Source organism: Notechis scutatus, chromosome 3, assembly GCF_049901735.1.
Source record: "Notechis scutatus isolate UNSWTSFEM ecotype Mainland chromosome 3, rNotScu1.2, whole genome shotgun sequence".
NCBI lineage: Eukaryota > Metazoa > Chordata > Lepidosauria > Squamata > Elapidae > Notechis > Notechis scutatus.
In genome coordinates, this window is record NC_142011.1 from 119,665,275 (window position 1) to 119,676,343 (window position 11,069).

The window sequence follows — 11,069 nt, forward strand, 5'->3', positions numbered from 1 at the left end:
CACTTCTTTGTTTTAAAAAAAAGCTGGCCTTTGATATTTAATTTCTTTATTGTTTGGAGTTTTTTTTAAGAAGAAAACAGAATAGAAAAAAGTGAGAAAGCAATGCAATTAAAACAAGGTAAATTGTATGTAAGGGTTTCTTATTCTTTGTGTGTGTGAATCTGTGTGAATTTTTAAATGTCAGCTTTAATAAAAGAAAAAATCACTATAATCTATAATACGATTATGAATATAATAAATAATAAAAATAATAAATGTTATTATGGAACTGTATTTCATTATAATTTCCTGTACTTATAGGCAACTTTCACGATCAAGTCTTTAATTCACTGGGTACATTTGCAGTTCCAAGACAGAAATCCTTTGACAGCAGTAAGTGCTTGGAGAGAGCCCATTTCTGCTTCCAGTTGCCAGTTTCCACGCAATAGCTATGTAAGTTAAAAGGATATGTGCATCAGAAAATATTACATCTTCAAATTAATATATGTATATTACTTCTTTACAGAACATCGTAATTTTAGGACATGCAAAAATATATTGTAATGAAGTGTTGTTTATTTATTTAGAAAATTTATATGGCCACCCAACTCACTCTTGGTAACTCCAGGCGGCTTATGGGGCTAAAATCCCAGTACAAAACAAGAATAATTCTTCCTGCATTACCAACAACGTGATGATTTACTCATTACTTTTCTATATACATGCAATGCAGTCTAGTGAAGGCATCTGATATTAAGCACCACAATATCAAAAAGAGAACAGAACTTTTCATTAGAAGGAAATAGTTATGGGGTGTTTATATTCAAATCAGGAAGAATAAATACTGTGAATGAGATAGAAAGAATTCATACAACCTAACCAGGACACAAATCATGAAGCTACTCCAATACTGCCAATGGACTTCCTTCACATTCAAAAGAGAAATGTCTGAGCAAATAAAAGGGGCACCCATGGGACCCCCCCCCCATATCAGGTGTCATTGCAGAAACTGTCCTGCGTGATCTAGAACACTGCATTTCAAAACTACACATCTACATTTTCGTGCCACTACGCGGACAACACGCTTGTCATCATCAAAAGAAATGAAGTTTTATACCCTATTGAACTCCATCTTCCCAGACATACAATTCACAATGAAGGAAGAAACAGCTAGACAATTACCATTTTTAGACGTGCTCATCAGCAGGCAGGAAGATGGAAGCCTAGAAGCCACTGTTTATCGTAAGGCCACCAACACTCCACACACTCTTAATTTCAACAGTAACCAACCACGGTCACACAAAAAGAGCGGCATCAGAACACTATATGGCAGAGTGAGAACCCACTGTAGTAGCCAGCATGCTAAACAGCTGGAGAGAAGGCACAGTACCTAACATGAACAATTGAGGCATAATGAGATTTATTGCAAGATGCCTGAGCAAAAATCAAAGAAGAGAAAAGAAAACAGAAGTTATAAGATCAACTACATGGGACACCCTGCCATACATCAAGAAATATTTTGGAAGTAGTAGAATGCAGTTTCCAAGATCTACAAGTGGGCATCGCATATGAGGACAAATTATGCATTGTAAAGATTGCTTGGAAGTGGGAGCTACTTCCAATGTAATCTACTGGATCCCCTGCATGGATTGCCCCTGTGACTATATAGGACAAACAGGGAGGAAGCTAACCACTAGATTGCAAGAACACAAGCGAGCGGTCAGAGGAGGAGACCCAAACTCATTGGTAGCCTCACATTGCAATGAGCAAGGACACTCATTTAATTTCACAGCTGCTAAGATCGTTGGCCATGCGGGTACAAAGATAGCCAGGGAAATGATTGCAGCTTGGGAAATGGGCCCCTTGCCAATTAACAGGAGTGCTGATTTATCACCTGAGGGCTTGGCAGCAGAAGGAAACAGCAGCCAATCGCCCACCATCAATACACAACAATCAGCCAATAGAAAGGCACCACATAAACACGACTCACAGAACAACCCAAAGCGCATATTCCAGTAGAGAGAAGTTCCTTGAAGATGGGCTCCAGCATAAGTCTGAAAGAGTGACCAATCCAATCTGTCCTGGTGACCAATCCAAATTAAATTTTGCATCATTATCCTGGGACGTCTATATTTGCCTTCATATGTGACCATTCATACAGTTCAGCATGAAATTGGGCAATCTTGGTCCAGTCACTTTCTCTCAGCCCTAGGAAGGAGGCAATGGCAAACAACTATAAGCATCCTGTCCATCATCTCTAAGTTTCTTCCAGTGCTTCTGAGCTAGCTCATTTTGTAGGAATGGATTCAGAAGAACTGAATCCACCAGGAGCACTTTTATTTAAGATTTATTTTCCTTTCTTTAAATAGGCAACAATTCTGATTACCTTTCTGCTTTGTTGGGGAGTCAATCTGTATGTGTGTGTGTGGGGGGGAATGTTCCATTATTCTGCTGTTTTGGCCTTTCAGTCTTGGGCTAAACCATCAGGACCATACAGTTAAAGCACTTACAGTGCAGGTGGCTGACCATTATTAGGCAATAGACCACCAGCACAGAATAAAGCCAAAAGCTGAGACTGGCTGAAGGAGAGAGGAAGGGAGGGACAAGACAAAACACAGCTGTGAACAAAACTGCCATTTGCGATGTTTCCTTTTAATCGAGGGAATTGTACAGATTTTTCTTAATATAATAAAATAAGCAAATGTATACTTGGGAGTGAGACATTTTGGAAAGGTTTAACAGCCCAGATACAATTGCATTCAGTTGCAATGAATGGAACATTTGATCCTTGTCCTTAACCAAAAGATCATGGAAAATTTTAAACCTTTCCAAAAGAACTTCAGATGAACTGAAAGAGAAATATCATCTTCTGTATGATTATGAAATAACATCTGAATGCCATATGACAATTTGAATATGAAGATGAAAGATTGAAGGTTCTTTTCTCAACTAATATTTTTCTCTATGTTTACACTGTTGAACTTCCTTTGTGCAAAGTTGGGAAAACTAAAATAAGGAACTGTTTATTTCCCAATTGGATTAACTGAAGAAATGAAGCTGCCCACAAAATCCCATTATTTATTTTTACCATCAGTCTAAAGAACTTCACAGCGAATGACTGATTAGTTATTGTGTATGAAAAGAAGAACCTAGAATATCACAACTGCTCTCAAAATCTTGCAGAAAAGTTTGCTAGGTTAACAGCAATCGTGCAGTCCTTCTCTACTTCTTTTATAATTCTAGTCTTATATAAATTGGCCCATTGAGAGAGATTCAAAGGGTATTTTATTCTGAAATATTTTATTGGCCTTTAGTAACTTAATTAGATATTTTCTATGATCTTCCAAATGCCAATTTTCTATAATCTCCCAAATGTAATATTCTAATCTCAGTTGCATCTAATCTAATACTTATAATGGTCATACTGTTTTTAATAATTTTTAAATTCTCCTTTGTTCCAAAAGAATGATCATTATAAAAGAATGGTCTTTTTCTGCAACTTTTGTGTGTGTTTTTTAAAATATGAATTGATGGTTACAGAACTTTTTAAAAAAGTCTCTAGATCAAATCCCATTTTGTTCATTTCAACCACAACAAAATCATATGATTTTGGTTTCAAGGAAGAGAATCCAATTAAACAAATGAGTCACAAACATTACACTTGTTTCATTTATTCACTGAAGAATATATTTCAGAGATACTTTCTGGGCCTATAAGATGTCATTTATTAATTGGAGTGATCTGAACTTGCTGTCCATTTACTTTTCTTCTTCATCGTGCATTTTCTTATATTTGCTGTCAGTGGCATAAATTCAGTCAATGCAAGGAGGGTATCTGCCTTGAGATCTGGAGGCTGCCAGTTCTTTAAAAAATTGGCTGTGGTTAGAGACAAATTATGCACTGTCTAAAAAAGAACCTAGATATTTGCTTGGAGCAGCAAAGGAGGAGAAACAGATGGGATCATCAGGCTGCTAGACAGCACACCTGAAAACCTCAATGTGGCCTGATTTAGGTATTTTATCTAGTGCAGGGGTGTCCAACCTTGGCAACTTTAAGACTTGTGGACTTTGCTGGCTGAGGAATTCTGGGAGTTGAAGTCCACAAGTCTTAAAGTTGCCAAGGTTGGACACCCCTGATCTAGTGTTTATCTGGATTTTGCAGGCCTGGTGCTGATATTACTTGCCAGAGCAAATCCACCCTGCCAAGAGTGCCTAGGGGTATGCCAGAACTGAGCACTAGAACGGAACTTCCTTGGAAATAGTTACTAGCTCTTTAATTTAACAGCTGGTGTCCACTTTGGGCCAGAACTCTATTTTTCTGTGACGTTATGCTTGGTATGTTGACCTTTCTCATAATGTAATCTTCTGTTTTTTAAGAGTTATGAAACTCATAAAGTCTAATTTTTAAATCAAAGACAACATCAGCATGAAAAGAATGTTCTGCAAGACAACTTCATGCATTAAATATTTGATGAGATCTGAGCTTGAGATATTTGTACAGATGGCCTGTTTATAATTGTGGGATTGATAATCAAGTCTTTTGATCATTCACAATCAAGCATGTATATTTCTGGCTTGCAATTCAAAGTATAATACTAAAATGAAAAACAAAACAAAACACAAATTACTGCAGAAATGTATATTTTCCAATTCCTGCTTACTAGGTTATGCTAAAATGTACAAAAATAGAGAGATTTGCGGGAAAGAATTGGCAGCCTTAACCTATTGCTACTCTAAACAATTGGGTACTTCTCTAGATGTACAGATAAGAGCAGGCTAACTGTCCATTTGGGAATCTGCAGGAATGAGAAATTGCTAGCTCGACTGCAAAGGTTAGCCAAAAGCAGGAAGGTACGACCTTTTTCAGCCATATCCAAAATTATCTAAAAAGGGTTAGGAGAGGCCTTTACGACCTCCCCTTGTAACTCTCATACCTATGGGTTCAGCAACCAAGTCTTGTTTTTGTCGTTTGTTTCTCCCTCTCCCCCATCCAATTCTAAGACCTTGATAAGTCTCTGCAGTTTTGTTGGCATGGATGTTCAAACGGGGCTTCCCATTGCCTCCTTCCTAGGCTGAGAGAAAGTGACCGGCCCATAGTCAGGCATTTGTGTCTAAAGCGGGACTAGAACTCACAATTTCACAATTTCAAGCCTGATGCCTAAACCACTACACCAGGGGTGTCCAACCTTGGCAACTTTAAGACTTGTGGACTTCAACTCCCAGAATTCCTCAGCCAGCTTTGCTGGCTGAGGAATTCTGGGAGTTGAAGTCCACAAGTCTTAAAGTTGCCAAGGTTGGACACCCCTGCACTACACCAAATTAGCTCTCAATTTTTCCCCCCCAAACTGGAAACAATCAACAGGAAAAGCAGGGGAAAGCAATTATTTCACATTCTGGTTTGATTTATTGTATTTGTTTGTTAGGCCAGCGTTTTTCAACCTTAGCAACATTAAGATGTGTGAACTTCTACTCCGGGTATTCCCTGGCTAGAGATTTCTGGGAGTTGAACTTTACACATCTTAAATTTGCCATGGTTGAGAAATACTGCACCAGGCAATATAGGTAGTTCTCAAATGACAACAATTCAATTAGTGACTGTTCAAAGTTACATCACTGAAAAAAATGACCATTTTTCACACTTATGACCATTGCAGCCTCCCCATGGTCATATGATTTACATTTGGATGCTTGGCAACTGTTTCATACTTATGACTGTTTGCAGTATCATGGGGTCATGTGATCCCCTTTTGCGACCTTCTGACAAGCAAAGTCAACAGAGAAACCAGATTCACTTATAACAACTGTGTTACTAATTGAACAACTGCAGTGATTCACTTATCAAATGTGGCAAGAACGGTCGCAAAATGGGGGAAAACTCACTTCACGAATGTCTCACTTAGAAACTTAAATTCTAGGCTCAGTTGTCCCCCTTTCTATCAATACCAACCAAGAAATTGGCAGTTCAGAATAAAGCAGGTCGATAGTAGGGTTTAGGAGAAAACTAGGATGCAGGCATCAGAGAAGGACATGCCAAAAATGGGACAGGTCTTGATGATAGTGGGATTGCATAAGAGCATGGCTGACTCACACTGGTTATACATAATTATGCTCTTGGGCAGGATTTGGGAGTAGTCAGTCCCCATCCAGAAGCCTGTAAGTATTACACATATTACACATGCATAAATTAAACCAGCAAATCCAGATTACAAAATCCCCCAATTTGCTACCAGTTGAACCCTTCAGGCCCATTTGAAATCTTGCTGTTTTACTTCAAACAACTCAGTGCCTGTTGGTAGCTGCAAACCCTTTATGGACTTTTTGCTGAAAGCGGAGAAAAAAAATGAATTTGTGATTTGTGGGTTTGATGATTAGAAAGAGTAGAATAGGGGGGAGAAGGAACCCCAATAAATAAATACATTTACAAATGTGGTAAAGAAAACTGGAAGACGCTCTTTTTGTCTTTTCTCTCCCCTTTTCTTAGCAGTGTCTTTTATTTATTTCTCATTTGCTTATCTCTTTTATTTTTCTTTACTTTATGTATTTTTTTTTTATTCTGTAAAAAACTTCAGTATAAAGAAATAACTCAGAGTCCCCCCTCCCTCTTCCTCTTCCTGTCTTATTACAAATATTTCATATGTAATTATTACAATTCATTTGCATGACTCTGGGGCTCTCAGAGTTTCCATCAGGGAGAGCCAGATGTGTAGAATGCCAGGTCCTGAAGCTGAAGAACATCTGGAGGGCAGCAGGTTGAGGCAGGCTGCTCTACAGTGTATAGTCACGGCAGCTGCACTTAATGGTAAACAATATCATAATGTGATTTGATTATTTTACCTTAGTGTCCCAGATAAACCTTATTGGGGTTTATAATTATGGTCTATGCCTTAGGACAGGGGTGTCCAACCTTGGCAACTTTAAGACTTGTGGACTTCAACTCCCAGAATTCCTCAGCCAGCTTTGCTGGCTGAGGAATTCTGGGAGTTGAAGTCCACAAGTCTTAAAGTTGCCAAGGTTGGACACCCCTGCCTTAGGATGTTATGTAAAGCAAATTACTGTGGCTTCTTATAACAAACCGTGGGGAATACAAGCTATGGCTGAACAATAGGTGAGTTTAAACCCCCCCGCCGCAACTCTTTCCAAACAGACAGACATCCTGTATTATCAACATTTCAACCATTGAAACAAAAAGAAATACAAGAATTAAGTAGAAGTAAATACCTATAAACATTGTATGTTCTCTTCATGGTGGTCTGCATCATCGGTCCATTTCACCCAAACCATTTTTATTCTGATGAATGGCATCATGGCAAAATCTCAGACAAGAAACTTCTGAATATGCCACCAACAGTTAGTGAGCTGCAGCAAGAGTTGTGACTTCTCTCCAAAACATTTGATTTGCTTTGAAGGGACCGAAGCTCTTCTCAGACTACGTGACATGCCCAGCATTGGTTGCCAATCAGCTCTTCATATTTCGAATCCTTCTATTCCACCCCATCTCCATTCCTTATTACACTGGGTCCTTTTTCCCTGGCAGGTAGTCCATAGCAAACGATAACTATTATATGGCCTTCTAAGGAAAAGAAGCCTTCTTTCTGGGAAGTTTAAACAATATTGAAATATGTAGCGCTGCTGTTCGTTTTCTCTCTTTCTGTCTCTTCCTCTCTCTCCCCATACAAGTTGAGATAAAGAATAACATACTTATAATGAAAAGAAAATATTCATCAATATTTAAACAGTGAGTTGATTATTTCGTGTGTGAAAGATGGAGGTGGTTAAAACGTAGTTGGTGCTTCTAAATGTTTGGAAATGTCTCAGTGAAAATGTGAAAGAATGTTGTCACAGTACTTCTATGATACCCCAGCTTTCCTCAAGCTGGTGTTCTCCAGATGTTCTGGACTTATTGTAATCCTTGCATGGAATGAGCCAAAGGCTAAGAGTTATGAGAGCTGAAGTTCAAAATGTGTGGGAGGACACCTACTGGGGAAGTCTGCAATATTTGGAGATCAAAGTTTGATGACATAATCTCAGCCATTTGATCTATGCTCTCTGAAGTTCAGCAAGAAGAAGAAAATGCTCCCAAATATCCAATCTACCAAAGTGCCAAAGGATGAAACTGACTGTTTCTGTTTCCTCCCTGAGAGAGGTACCATAGCAATGAAATATTCTCTTAAGAAATGTGTTGATGTAATTCCCCGTTAGGAGAATGAGCGCATACAGGGAGACGTATTTGAGAGAAGTGTTTGAATAATACACACACAGTACACAGATACACTGTACAGTAAATGTAGGTTTTTACTTCCAGAAAGGTTTAAGCAAAGTCCAAAATAGGCAGTCCAAAGTCATTCACAGGTAAAATCAGTCAGTTTTCAATCCAGGGATAATCCAAATATCAAATTCCAGTGTCAAAAACAGTTCAGTATCAGACTTACGTTAAATCCAGTAATATCAGTCAATTAGAAGAAATGGAGGAACGGCAATACTTTCCAACAGAAGGAAACAGAGGCACACTCACACTCTCTTCTGAGACTCAGACTGAAACAAACCAGGTTTCTGGCTCCATCTTATGGCCGTTTGAGAAACCACACCTAATTACAGTTTTGCATTTTCTTAAATTTACAGTTACAGTTTTAAAATGTTTATCCTGGTTTATATATTTCTAACCCAAATAGCTGTTAGGTGACTCATATTCCTAACAAAATGTATTTAAAGTATAATCCTATTAATACTTTGGACAACAGTAGTAGTAGATGTTTATTTACACTATTTGTTTGCCAGCTGAGTCAAACACTTGTCCATTCCCTCCCCATATAATGTTGTATTGCTGTTTATTACTGCAACCCAAAAAGACTTAAAACATCTGAAAATCACGAATCCCTTTGGTTCTTGCAGACCTGTAGATACAGCTCTTTGTTCCTCCTTTTCTCCAATTGCCATCTGAATACAGAGGCCAATAGAAATAATTAAACCACAGTTATTCAGTAAGCATTTGATTCCTCACAGCATTGTTACTGAATAAGATCCTGCCTTGCTTATCACCTAAAGCTATTAAGTATGAGCTGGAAAAATCCAGGACTAACTGAATGGTAGCAAAAAAAAAAGGATATAGAAAACTTTAACTTTTTGCTGCCATTTAATAATCATCTGGATTTTTTTACAGCTCAGATCTGGTAGCCCTTTATAGAATAAATGCAGTGGGTGAACGTCCAGGTGGTTTTTTTGTTTGCATCCAAAACATAATATTTTACATATTAGTGAGGAGCTAGAAACTATCCATGATTATTAAAGTTTCAGAAGTCTTTGCATGAATATCATTCAAATCCTGTTTTTTTTCTGTTCAGTTGAAGTTTAGATAGGAATCTTCAAGATTTCAGTCTGCAAATCATGTTCTCTTCCCTTCTACAGGAGCACAAATAATGGTCTAGAGCAGGTCTCAACCTGGCCACTTTAGCCTGAGGACTTCAACTCCCAGAATTCCCCAGCCAGCAAAGCTGGCTGGGGAATTCTGGGAGTTGAAGTCCTCCAGGCTTAAAGTGGCCAAGGTTGGAGACCCCTGGTCTAGAGGCTCTAGTTCAAAATTATAAAGCAAGGATGAAAGGATAATATATTGGAACTATTTTGCATTTGTGGAAATGACTTATGACCATTTTTCGCACTTAACAACTGTTGCAGCATCCCCATGGCCAGGTGATCAAATTCAAATGCTTGGCAATTGATTCCTATTTATGACGGTTACAGAGTCCCGGGATCTCGTGATACCCTTTTGCAGCCTTCTGATGAGAAAAATCAATGGGGGAAGCCAAACAACCCTGTTACTAACTTAACAATTGCAGTGATTTACTTAACAACCGTGGCAAGAAAGCTCACAAAATGGGGCAAAATTCACTTAACAACGGTCTCGCTTAGCAACATAAATTTTGGGCTCAGTTGTGATCATAAGTCAAGGACCACTACTTGCATAAAAGCAATCATTATCCGTACCATGTGTTGCTTTTTACTTTCCATGCAAGGCTTTATTCTTTGCCTTCATGTATAATTCAGTGACTGTATAACGTCATTCTGATTGAAGCTGGTTTTAATTCAAATTAAATTACTGATTTATTACAGAGAATTCTGAAAGTAAATGTGTAAATAGTCCTCATCTTGCGGCCATTTGTTTACTGACCATTCAAAGTTACAAGGGCACTAAAACAAGTGTCTTATTATCATTTTTCACAGGACCATTGCAGCTTCCCCAGGGTCACACGATCAAAATCCAGCTGCTTGGCAACTGGTTCGTATTTGTGACGGTTGCAGGATTGGATTCCCTTTTGCAACCTTCGGACAAGCAAAGTCAATGGGGAAACCAGATTCATTTTACAGCCTTGTTACTAACTTAACAACTGTAGCGATTCACTTAACAATGGTGGCAAGAAAAGTTGTAAAATGTGGCAAAGCTCAACAACTGTCTTGCTTAACAACAGAAATGTTGGGTTTAATTGTGGTTGTAGGTCGAGGACAACCTCTTTAGGTAGTACCCTTCAAATATTACCATTGGTGATTGTCTCCATTGTTGATTCAAGCTGGCTGCTCAACATAATAATTGTGTGCACATACCATTGCTTGTCCTCACCCTGGATGGTGAAACTGATCTGTATTACATTTGGCTTATTAAAATATCATAAAAATGTAATAAAAATATTAACATTCTGACTGACTCTTGTCTGTTTTTTCTTCTTCCCGAAAGTGTGTTTTGAGATTGGAATCTGCTGAATTACTAAATTTGTAATCATTAAAATGTGCAAGTGATTTGGGGGGGGGGGGGGGGGGGGGGGGGGGGGGGGGGGGGGGGGGGGGGGGGGGGGGGGGGGGGGGGGGGGGGGGGGGGGGGGGGGGGGGGAGGGGGGGGGGGGGTTTTTTTTTTTTTGTTTATTGCTATTGTACCCTGTGATTATCATTCAGTATTGTACCTGATGATTCTTGACTCTTGACTAATGTATCTTTTCTTTTATGTACACTGAGAGCATTTGCACCGAGACGAATTCCTTGTGTGTCCAATCACACTTGGCCAATAAAGAATTCTAGTCTATTCTATAAGAAACCCAGATGACTTGA

At 38.7% G+C, this 11,069-nt stretch overlaps 1 long non-coding RNA gene across 4 annotated transcripts in view; it reads left to right on the top strand.

Moving 5' to 3' along the window:
* LOC113415237 (uncharacterized) overlaps positions 1-10,664 on the top strand; it is a 38,802-nt gene extending 28,138 nt beyond the window's left edge. For all 4 annotated transcript variants that reach the window (XR_015748763.1, XR_015748765.1, XR_003371285.2 and 1 more), the window contains 2 exons: positions 301-432; positions 10,194-10,664. This is a non-coding gene — a long non-coding RNA (uncharacterized LOC113415237). The remainder of the gene's footprint in view (positions 1-300; positions 433-10,193) is intronic.
* The last annotated feature ends 405 nt before the right edge of the window (positions 10,665-11,069 follow it).